The sequence below is a fragment of the Vombatus ursinus genome, unplaced genomic scaffold (assembly GCF_900497805.2).
Source record: "Vombatus ursinus unplaced genomic scaffold, bare-nosed wombat genome assembly UNPS02014813.1, whole genome shotgun sequence".
Classification (NCBI taxonomy): domain Eukaryota; kingdom Metazoa; phylum Chordata; class Mammalia; order Diprotodontia; family Vombatidae; genus Vombatus; species Vombatus ursinus.
This window is the reverse complement of record NW_020954591.1, coordinates 1,961,613-1,974,697: the sequence shown is the minus strand read 5'-3', so window position 1 is coordinate 1,974,697 and position 13,085 is coordinate 1,961,613.

Here is a 13,085-nt window from a genome sequence, read left to right as displayed (position 1 = left end):
CATTCTTTCTACTCCAAATCTTCCACGTAAATTTCATCCTACATGTATAATGAAGTGACCAGTTTAAGCCACTTTCCAGACAATCCAGGATCTCACTGTACTCATTATAATTATTTATCTATTTCCTATGAACATGGATATTGCCCAGGATTAAATATATAATTGCCTAATTATCCATTTCAATAATGACTTAATGACTTAAAAACATTAAGTACCTTCTATATTCAAGGCATTGGAATGCATAGAAACATATTTAGACTTCTTTCAGACTTCTAGAGAATCCAAAATTTAAGGGACATTGACTGGAAAGGAATAAACCTGACCTTTACTTCTAGGCCACTACTAAATGAGTGTGTGACATCAGGGAAGGCACTTAACTTTATAAGTCCGCCTTTCTCCTTCTGTAAAATAAGAGGGTTAGACTAAACAACATAAAAAAGTTTCATCTTTTTATCATGAATATTATTGTAAGGATACTGTATAGCTAGGTTTTACAGAATAACATAGTTTCCAAAGAATTAATGTTTCATTTCATTCAAGAAGCAATTAAGAGGTGCATTAAGACAATTGAGGTGGGTATAAGTAGACATCATTTTTATAAACAATCATACAGATAAATGAAATAAAGGATGTCTTCACAGAGCAAATCCCCTTAATAAAAGGATTTGTTCTGTAAAACTTGGATTCAGTGAAAATGCCACACTCAAGGACCTAGAAGGACACACGTGGCCTTGAGGCTGCAGGTTTCCCACTCCTGATTAGCCAAAAAGGGTGATATAAGCAAATTCAGAGTATGAAAAATTTTACCTCTTGAGTAAATGAATAAGGAAAGATTTTATGACCAAAGAAGACATAATGGAATTTTAAAAGTTTTTATATAAACAAAACTAATGCAGCTAAGACCTGAAGGAAAGCAGGAAACTAAGGAAAAATGTTATAGCAAGTTTGTCTCATAAAGGCTTCATTTCTCAAATATATAGGGAACTGAGTCAAATTTATAAAAACACAAGTCATCCTCCAATTGATGTCGTCAAAGGATATGAACAGTCAGTTTTCAGAAGAAGAATGATTAGAAAAATGGAAATTAAAGCAGGTCTGAGGTAATACTTTATCGCTATCAAATTGGCTAACATGACAGAAAAGGAAAGTGACAAATGCTGGAAAGGATGTGGTAAAATTGAGAAACTAATGTACCATTAGGGAGTTTTGAACTGGTCTGACCATTTTTTTTTTTTTTTGGCCAGGCAATGGGGCTAAATTCTTGTCCAGGATCACACAGCTAGTAAGCGTTATGTGTCTGAGGCCAGATTCAGACTCAGTCCTCCTGAATCCAGGGCCAGTGCTCTATCCACTATGCCACCTAGCTGCCCCTGGAAATTCCAAAGGACTTATGATGAAAAATGCTATCCACCTCCAGAGAGAGGACTGATGAAATCTGAATGCAAATTGAAGCATAATTTTTAACTTTATTTTCCTTGCTTTTTTTACATTACCAATATGGAAATATGTTTTGTATGATTTCACATGTATAATTGATATCATATTTCTTATCTTCTCAATAGATAGGGGAGAGGTAGGAGGCAGGGAAAGAATTTGGAACTCAATATTTTCAAATGAATGTTAAAAATAAGCAAATAGTTTATTTTCTAAAAAAAGAAAAAGAGATCTAGAGAAAGGCCTCCAGTGCTATAGGGTATTTATGGGAAGATATGGACAAGAATTGGATAGGATAAGAAATCATGGATGCAGATAGCTATGTATTAGAAGAGAGTACCCATATCAAAACCATTTAACTACCAAAGTATAGATAACATTTCAGGCCAAATTGACAAAGCAATAGATTTGTATATTATATTTTTATAGATACTTTTTTACATTTTGGGATCCCTTGTATATAATTATCATTTAATTCCATTTAATGGAACTAGAAACGTGACTTTATTAGTTTAAATTATGACTGAGGTTTATAGTTGTATTTTTGCTTTGATATTATTGGTTACACCTGTGATTTAGATGCTATTGAGGTCTTGGTCAGGAATCTAACTCTGAATTATAGCATTCTTTCTTTGAAAAATATAATCTGCTTTATCATGATTTAATTTACAGTGTTGTTTCTGGGAACATCATGGCTGAAGTAGGATTTCCTATATTCTGAAGTGGTTGATTCATGGTAAGGTGTCTGATAACCAAAGAACCAGAGGGTAAAAGAGCTAGAAAATATAAGGAATAAGCAACTGCCCTCTATTTAACACACACACATATGTATATATACATACACACTTATGTACACACACACATATACATATATATACATATATACACACATATACATACATACATACATATATATATATATACACATATATATATATACATATATATATTAAATTCTATTCTAGTATTTCTTCTTTGGGGAAAGCAGAGTGACCAGCCTAGTGGCCCAAATCTCCTGCTCCACTCCAGGCAGAAATCAATGTTTTTCTTGGACAAAAGTGGACAAGATTCTAGAAATGTCTATCTATAATCTCCATTTAGACAAACTTGTGCGGACATTCACCCAACCCACATGGGTACCACACACACACACACACACACACACACACACACACACACACACACACACACCTCTACCTGATACTTCTATAGCCACTAATTTAGCATTAATATGGAAATACATTAAATCAAAAGGTCTTTATGTTTCTATTTTGAAGAAAAATCAGATATTGGTTTATGTAGTATCCTGTGAGTAAATGAGATAAATTATTATAATATGCTAAATTGGATTGAGCTCCAGCTAAAAATGGGATCCACTTACACTTGCAAAATTCTAATGTTTCTCTTACCATGAGTAGCCATGACTATAATGATTTAAAGAGAACTCAGTTTAAAGAAGCAGATTATTATAGTTGGCAGTAAATGAAAACCTGATGGTAAGTGATGGATTTGGTTACAGCTGTCCCTTGTTTGCACGCATCATTCCCAGTCTTGACTATGACCTAAATACTTGGATAATCTTGGGCTGCGTTGAGACAACTGAAATGAAATGAAGCGCAGTTAGCCCACTTTACATTGTTTTGAATCCTAAGTCAGGAACCCACATAGTCATTTTGATGGATTGCTACATTGGTCACAAACAACTCAAAATTCCAGCTCTGCTTTAGTTGACAGTCATGTTAGATAGGCCAAGTATGAGATTCCCATAGAAAATGGATAGCTCCTCTGCCCTAGCCCTTTCACAGAGATAAATTTGTACAACAGCCTACTTATGTTATCCTTCTAACTGTTCCACCTTTTGTAAAGTTCACTGGAGAGTGGATGTTGTAATCCCTATGGACATGTTAATGTGAGAAGAGGGATTAAAATTATGCAACTGGGGAACATTAGAGCTAGAAGGGACCTCCTCATTTTCTGGATAAAGAAACTGAGAATCAGTAAAAAGTGAAGTCACTCCTGTGAAGCTCACCATTGCTGGGCTTCCACTTCCTTCCTCACCTGATACCTGAGAAAATTGAAATGGAACAGGCCATACAAGAGACTCGGCTGGTGAGAGGCTTTTTTGTATTAGTTTCTCAAACTCACTGTTTTTTAAGTGGGTTTGATTTTCATTTCAAATGTTTGTATGTATGAGAACACCAGGAGTGATAATTAATATTATTTCTACTTATGTGGTCTTTGGCAAATCGCTTTAACATTCCTGAGCCTCAGTTTCTTCATCTGTAAAGTAAGAGGTTTGGAATAGATGATCTTTTAGTTTGGATACAGATCTGAATCCTATCCCTCACACCCTCACTGAATACAAACTTACTGAGGGCAGTGGTATTTTCATTTGTTTTTTTTTTTCTCCTTGTATCTCTAGCACAGTGCCTTGCGTGTAGTTGGTGCTTAATAAACGCTTGTTGAATGACTAATATATAAATATTTTTGCATGATTTCATGTATATAATTGGCATTTATCTCCTGCCTTCTCAAGGGGTGGGAGAGGGGCTGGAGGAAGGGAGAGAATTTGAAACTCAAAACTTTAAAAAAATGCTAATTAGTCAAATAAATAAAAAATTAAATGAATTTTGTTGACTTGAATTAAATTATCCTGAAAGAATCATCTCAAGAATGTTATCAATTATCTGAATTTTCAGATGACTTTCAGAAGTCCTGCTTCATGAAGCAAATTGTCTCAAAGAATGCTGTACATATTTAACTAGTCTCCTAGGCATTGCCTTTCCTGAGTTATTTAGACTTCTTCAGCATAAAATAAAGGTGTGTACCTCTGTCCTCACCTGGTGACATTTCTCACCTACCTATTTCTTATATTTATTCCTCCCATACTCCCCATTTCCACTCGTTATAGATACAAGTCTCCCTGGATAAATAGCCCTGAAGCCCATTAGTGCTACTTTCTCCTCCATAATAACATCTGCAGTGAATTTAGCCCCACTGACATGCTGCAGGATGGATGAGGCACCTAGCAGCAGAATGATATTCCCTTGGCCTCTGTACAGTGGGGGAGGCTCTAAATCCTGTGGTGAGTAACTTCCTTTTCTACTGGAGAGAAATGAGTGGACAGACACGAGGAGAATGACTAATCCCAGTCTATTTATTTACAGGTCCGACAGTGGTGCTTTTGAATAGAGATTTAATATATTAGCATGAACAGCCAGGCAAGCTTCATGCACTGCCACTAAACAACTGTCCATCTTTGAAAGTCCCAACTTGCTCCCCAGAGATCTTTCTACAATGTTTTCTACAGAACATGCTCTACTAAGTCATAGGCATTTCATTTCCCTTCTCATCCCTCCATTAACTCATGCATGCAACAATTTTTATCCATCACCATCAGAAAGAACTTATTAAGTATTTCACTGCATTTGGCTCTGTAATAGATTCTGTACAAAGCTTTGATTTTCAGCATGCAGAAAAAAAAAATCTAGTAATTTCCACACAGCCAAAGGTGGCACTGTGGTGAGCCTCTCCATTCACCTGCCTCAGAAAAGTGTGAACAAAGAAGAAAAGAGGAAGATATTTTTTTTCTTTTTGTAGTGGGCAGTGAGGCACTTCTGAGCTACAAGCAGAGTATTGGACTCCACCTTTGGTACCCTCTATATCTGCCTCAGGCTTTCCCTTATGTCCTCTACCTGTTGTGCTAGCATTCGAGTTATCCCACAATCACTAATTTCTCCCAACTCCAATTCATCCACCACACAGCTGCCAAATGGATAATCCTAACAGATCCCAGATCTAACCATTTAACTTTGTTGGTGAAGAAGCCAGAATGGCTCTCCATTGCCTTTAGGATAAAGTACAAAATCCTTTATTTAGTACAATCTAACTCCATACTAACTCCACAGTACAATCTAACTCCAAACCAGCTCTGGAGAGCTGATCGAATTTAATTTTCATTGTGAGAATTTATGCCTCAGAAACCAGTAGATGTTACAAAACGAGACTTGGTTTATTGCTGACTGTGTAGGTTTCATAAGTGATGGAAAAATTTTAATAAAGCAGATTAAACTTAAAATTGTGTCAGGCAGATGTTTTTGGAGAGCTAGTAGTTAAATGTTTACCAATCATTAAACATTTATTAAGTACTGCGGGTACAAAAAGAGGCAAAAGACAGTCCCTGACCTCAAGGAGCTTATAATCTAATGGAGGAACTTACCAAACATGACATTCCATCCCATGTCCTCATTTCTACCTCTCGGACTCCTCAGTTCTTCTGAGGTTCATCTCAGGTGCTGTCTTGTTCAAGAGGTCTTACACGGTCCACCCAAATCTTTCAGTCCAACTCACAACATATTGATTTGTATGTGTATAGAAACTCTATTCCCTAAACTGGGGTGGCAGCCCTGTGAGTAGTGAGAAGGGGCCAGATGTGACAGTTGTAGAGGTAGAAGCAATAAGATTTGGCAATTGATTGGCTAAGAGTGAGGAGTCAAGGATGGCACCAAAGTTGTAAGCCTGGGTTCCAAGGAAGGATGGTGGGGCTCTTGACAGAAACAGGACAATTCAAGAGAAGGTCAGGTTTGGGGGTAAAGGTGATGATTTTAGTTTTGTACATGTTGAGTTTCAGGTGTCTGTGGGACATCTAATTCAACATGTCTCATAGGCAGTTGGAGATACAAAACTAAGGCTCAAGAAAGAATAGGACAAGAAATAGAGATCTGAGAGTCATAATGACATTTATGGTAATTAAACTAATGGGAACTAATGATTTCAGCAGGAGACAATGCAGAGAATAAAATAACAAACTAGCAATTATATAGCTATACATATACATATATTCCCATATATATGGATATATATGTATATCTGTATTATATATAATATATGTGTATATATGTATAGCTAAATATTACATATATAAAATTTATAAATATTATAATATTATACATGCATGGTATATATAGCCATATAAATACTGTTATTATTTATTATATATATGTATATAAATATATATGCATAGATACATATATGTACATATATACATAGATATCATTGAAGGTTTTCAAAGTGCTTTATATATGTAATTTAATCCTCACAATAACCCTATGAGGTAGGTATTTATATGATTCTCATTTTACAGTTGAGGAACGTTAGGGTGAGGAAAGTTAAGTGATTTGCCTAGGGACATACAATAAATATATATCATATGTAGTATTTTAACTCACATCTTCCTGATTCTAAGTTCAGCATTCTATACACTATTCAGTACAGAGACTTTTTATGTATACTTCCATTTAAGGGAATGAAATGGCCATTGGTCCAGTAAAGGAGACTGAGAAAGAACAGTCAGAATGGAAGAAGGAGAAAGTGGGCTATGATGATGGTGCTGTGAGATAAAGAAAAAGGAAGATGGGGACAGCTAGGTGGCACAGTAGATAGAGCACTGGCCCTGAAGTCAGGAGTGCCTGAGTTCAAATCCAGCCTCGGACCAAACACTTGACCCTTACTAGCTGTGTGACCCTGGGCAAGTCACTTAACCCCAATTGCCTAAAAAAAAAAAAAAATTAAAAAAAGAAAAAGGAAGAAGAGGGAATTCATAGGGAATGGCCTGCATTTTCTCAAAGTATTAGACAAAGTCTTTAACTGTGAGTTTTGAGGGAGGAGATGGAGTACAAGGCTTACAGAAAGAAGAGAATGTTCGCCACAGCAGTTTTGAGGAGTTGGAAAGAGAATCAATTCGGGAAGAGTAAAAGAATTACCTTGCCTCAGTGAGGGCCCAGGTGAAATGAAATAACATGAATCTGTAATGGCCTTGGTCAGCAGAGTTATGCGACTTTATTCATAGGATCAGAGAAGGCAAAAGATGACTATAATCTAGAACATGAGTTTGATAAGATATAAATGGAAATCAAACAAAGGAGCACTGGATTTGAGAACACAGTTGAATTAGTTGACCAAAATTGTGGTTAAAATTGGGAAGGTAAAAAAGTAAAGCCAGAGCAGCGGTAATGACCTAGGAAAATACTGAAGGGTAGAGAGATTTGAGGTAAATCAATCACTTAACTGACAAAGAATGTACTAGGTGCTACAAACAGAAATTCAAAGAATGACTAAAAAAAAGCTTACATTACATGAGGATGATGAATAGGTATGAGAGAAGTAATGCATAAGCAAGAATGGAATAATAGAAGTTTTTGATCAGATAAAGGTAATTCAGAGTTATTAATTATAAAGATCAAATACTTATAGATGATGCTACTAATAAGGGAATAACCATCCCTGTTTGTATCTAAGTTGGGGCATAGGTGATAGGAACTGAGTAGATTGGAGAATTGGAAGATTTAGGGGTTGGAGGGAAAATCACCATATATGTCAAAGTTCCAGAGAATAAGGACTGGTATTGGAGTGGTTGAGGAGAATGAGAAGTAGACTCAAGACTGAACTCCCTGAGAAAGGAAGAACAATAATATAGGGGCTGGCAGAAAATGGCCTTCTAGATCTGAATTAGGTTACACATTTGGATAGACAACTTCCAAGTTTATGGAGAGGTTACTGTGCATCTGAGTTCCTAGAAATGTCAAGGGGGAGCAAGTATTCTGATGCCCCCTCTGATCCCAGTGTGTTCAAGGATTTGAAAGAAGACATAACAAGTACTGGAAAGGATGGTCAGGAAGTAATGCCTTCTAAGGGGAGCCTTGTCCTTTCTCTAAGAGTCAGAAGATGTATACGTTCTGAGAATTCTTTTTTTTTTTGAGTAAATACAATATGGCCGTGGCTAAGTGGGTGGGAATTATACCATCTGAATTAGATATGGTTGTGTTTGAGTTCACTAAGATTACATAGCCACGTATCACAGTATATTTTCTCTTAAAAAAATTGATCAGAATTTGATTGAGAGGCTGGGTAGTACAGTGGAAAGAACAGTGGACTTGTGGCCAAAAATTGAGATTGGAGTACTAAGTCATTGACCAGACGCTAGCCTTGATTTAATCTCTCTGGGACTCAATTTTCTCATCTGTAGAATGGGAGTAATTATGCTAGCACTACCTATCCCACATGGAGAATGAATATGTGCAAAGCACTTTGTTAACCGTAATGTTTTCATTACATTACAAAACACAAAAGATTATTGACGCTGTTTGTCTTGGACAGTCTTTAGCACATTACTGATGCTGAATAAATGTTTGCTGCTATTGCTATAGGATAGAATCTCAAAACAAGCTCATTTACAGAAGGAAAATGACAAAAGTTTCAGGGAATGCACTCTGCCACTAAATGTCTTCTTTGCTCAGAAATCTTTGACTGGAAACCTTTTTTTTTTAATTTTTTTTTTAAATTTCTTCATAAAGCTCACTCCAGCCAATGGGCCACTTACGTTTAGCCTGCCAAACAGCTCACCCATTTTGATTCAATGCACTGAAATCTGACTCAATTCAACAAACATTTATTAGTCATTTACTACATGCCACGTGCTTCATTAGACAAACAGCAGCAACAACATAAAGCTGCCCTTGAAGACCCCCCCGTAACTGGGAGGATGCCTCATGTAAACAGATTAAGGAAATGAAAAATTATACAAAGTAACTTCACAAGGGAGATAGAACCAAGAACTGGTGATGTCTGGAAAGGCCTTTGTAGGAGGTAGGGCTCTGAAATAAAGATGTGCTTTGAAATAAAATGATGGATTCTAAGAGATGGCGGTAAGAAGGCACTGAGTACATCCCAGACATGGCAAAACAACATTCCAGACAAGGGATTGAGGCAAGTGGTGGAATCTTGTATCCAGGAACAGTAGCCAGACAATTTTCTTTTGATATAAGCCATTGTTCTAAACTTTTGTTTTTGTTCAGTTGATTTTCAGTCATGTTTGACTCTTCATGACCCTATTTGGGGTTTTCTTGACCAAGATGATGGAGTGATTTACCACTTCCTCCAGCTCATTTTGCTAAAGAAACTGAGGGAAACAGGGTTAAGTGACTTGCCCAGAGTAACACAGCTAGTGTCTAAGGATGGATTTTACCTCAGGGAGATGTGTCCTTCTGACTCCAGGCCTGGCACTCCATTCACAGTACTACCTCCTTGCCTTTTCTTTATCCACTAAAACATTCAGCTTTATTCACATATGTGTGCACCTTGGTGTATATTTCAAAGAACATCAAAATGAAGGGGCAGTCAGGTAGCACAGTGGATAGAGCACTGGCCCTGGAGTCGGGAAGACCTAAGTTCAAATCCAGTCTCAGACACTAGCTGTGTGACCCTTGGCAGGTCATGGAAGGAAGGAAGGAAGGAAGAAAGAAAGAAAAAGAAAGAAAGAAAGAGACAAAGTCCATCAAAGTGAAATAAAACATTTCACTGGCAAAGTGAAATAAAGCATTTCATTGGCATTGCTATTTAAACACAGTGGCTAAATCAGAAGGCTTTTGTGATTCCTTTTAAGTTTGAAACATTGTATACTCATGACTGAATTGAATGTCTGTATTAACCTAGAATCTATTCAACTCACCCCAGTAAAAATTCAGACACTTTCAAGGAGTTGATTATATATTACATGAATAGTTTTGTCACCTGAGATGCATTTCTCCAGAGTCTGACTGTGAGCCAGTTTCACAGAAATCTGTTCAGGCAGTATGTCTGGAATCACAAGCAAGTTTTCAGTCAATTGACCAAATGCCCAGAAGTTTTAGTCCTCTGGTGCAATGCCCAAGTTAAACGATCATTTGATAAAATACATGACTGAAAGCTTTGGGATTTTGGCAAAACAACAGATCCGACAGCATGACACTGTCACAGATAGATAGAGAGATAGATATGTGCATCTATATGTATATATGTATGTATGTGTGTATATGTGTATGGACACATACATCCCGCAAAGTAAAAGGATGGGTATGGTAGGTACTCTTCAAACAGCGTCCTTTTCAATCCCAAGTTTGCCAGCAACTCCCCAGGGGTGAAAGGGACCACAGCCTCACCATTTTTCTAGATTGTTTCATTGTTTATAACATGCATATATTTTTCCAGTACCACCACCATCACCTTCCCTCCTTCTCTGCCCCAACACACACACACACACACACACACACACACACACACACACACACATACACACACTTAAAAATTTGGCTTTGGAAAACAATTTCAAAGTCTCTTACTCCTGGGGATAGTTTAGTTTATAAAGCATAACCTAAAGGTATATGACAAGTTTATGTCTCACAAATTAACTTACTTGGTTTGGTGACAACTATCACCATACCTAGGAGGCAGCTAAGTGGCTCAGTGGATAGAGTGCTGGGCCTGTAGTCAGGAAAACCCAAGCTCAAATCCAGACTCAGATGCTTACTAGCTGTGTGATCCTGCACAAGTCATTTAACCTCTGTTTCTCTTAATCCACTGGAGAAGGAAATGGCAAACCACTCCAGTACCTTTGCCAAGAAAACACCATGGACAGTATGGTGCACAGGGTCATGAGGAGTCAGACACGACTGAACAATTGAATAACAACAACAATGACCATATCTAAATGTTTTCATTGAATTCACAGAATATAGTTGAGTTAATGTTTGTGTGTTTCAATTGTCAAAATAGTTGATGGACAAGTAATTGATCAGCTCCAGCCAAAACACTTTAGTAATTAAAGCAAAATCATAGAATTTCTTAGCAGAAAGGGACCTCTATCCCAACTCATTTTTTTTCTTTAGACAAAGCAGTGGCATCTAGTGGATAGGGTATTGAACCTGGAGTCATGAAGAACTGGGTCTGAATTCTACCTTTAACATATACTAGCTTTATAAACCTTGGTGATCCACTCTAACTCTTCCAAGCATTATGAATGAGAGTTTTCTCATCTATAAAAGGGAGATAACAGCATCTGCCTCGCAAGGTTGTTGTGAGGATCAAGTGAGATAATACATGTAAAATGTATTGCAAGCTTTAAAGAACTCTAATTGGCAGTTGTTATTATTACTTGTTATGATGATAGAACAATTAATGCCAGGTTCTAGAATACAGGAATTCTTACTCCCAGGATAGTGCCCTTTCTGTTATATAACTCTGTCTGTCCAAAAATAATTTTTAACAAGTTGTTCAACAATGAGCCAGGAAAAAAAGAAGCCTATCTCTTTGACCACAAAGTATTAGCCCCAGCTATTGGGGAGTGAAAGCAATGTATTTGGGGTCAAAGAGGATAATGAAATTTTAGAGACATCTAACTGGGAAACTATGTAATTTTCCTCTATAACATAAAATAAAAGTCACCCTGGCATAATGGATAGAGAACCAACCTCAGAGTTAGGAAGACCTGGTTTCGAGTTTTACTAGTGCCCACAGGCAATTCTCTTAGACAATAAATTCATGAGAGGCTTGTACTGTATGGCTCCACATCATGCAAGGCCTGTGAGGGATACAAATGCTCTACAAGGTATGAGAACAAACTTATCCTTTGAATTAGTAGACAGTTCCACACCAGTATGGATAGTAAAGTGCAATAAAGTGTTGAAAGAAGGAAAAGCTGAGTTGGGCTGAAGTAAAAGAAGGCATCATCAAGAGTGGAAAGCTGGTGCTGGATCTTGAAAGACGCAAAATAATTCATTTCAATTGGCCATAAACTATGGCCTTTGGAACTCTGAGGCAGGAGTTCTATATACCAATGAAAGAAATCACAGGTCTTATCAAATAAAACAAGTCCCTCCAAATTTCCTTTAAGCATGCAAAATATAAAATTCAACTTCAGTGTTAAATTCATAACAATAAAATAATCCTCATTTTTCCCCTGTAATTGTAGATAGCATGTCTCAAGATGAAAATGTACAAGGTCTTAATTTTAGGGTTTTGTTTGTTTGTCTGCTCTGTAACCAACCTATGGCATATTCATTGTTGTTGTTCCATTATGCCCAACTCTTCGTGACTCCGTTGGGGTTTTCTTGGCAAAGATACCTGAGTGATTTGCCATTTCCTTCTCCAGCTCATTTTACAGATGAGGAAACTGAGGCAAACAGGGTTAAGTGACTTGCCCAGGGTCACATAGCTAGTAAGTGTCTGAGGCAGGATTTGAACTCAAGGAGATGAGTCTTCCTGACTCCAGTCCCAGCACTCTATCAAACTGGATCATCTAGCTGCCCCATGACATACTCAGCCACTTTTAAAAATGAGATGTCAAATTGATGGTCTCAGCTCTTCAGATTACACAATGTGACTTTGAGCAAGACACAACCTTGCTGGATCTCAGTTTCCTCATCTTTAAAATGAAGGATTTGTAACAGATGATCATTAAGGTCCCTTCCAATTCTAAATCAATGATCCTAAATTCTCCTTGCTACAAGTTAAAGAGAGATGTGGTGATAACTAAATTCCCAATCTTGAATGTAAGGGGCTTGGAGTTGACCATATGATAATTCCTTATAAAAGCGTGGCAGGAGTGAGGGAAGCAGGAACTTTCTCCCCATAATGCTTGTCTCACATTAGATAATGAATAGGTTCAATACCCTATCCACTGATGGGGAAGTAGGCTATGTGAACTCTAAACAGGTCTAAATGACTTGGTCAAATCATTTACCCCATGCATGGACATGCTCATTTATTAAATTTCCTTCAAATGATAAAAAAAATAAGATTGCCTAAAGTTAGCAGAGGCAAGCTTAATCTTTCTTTCA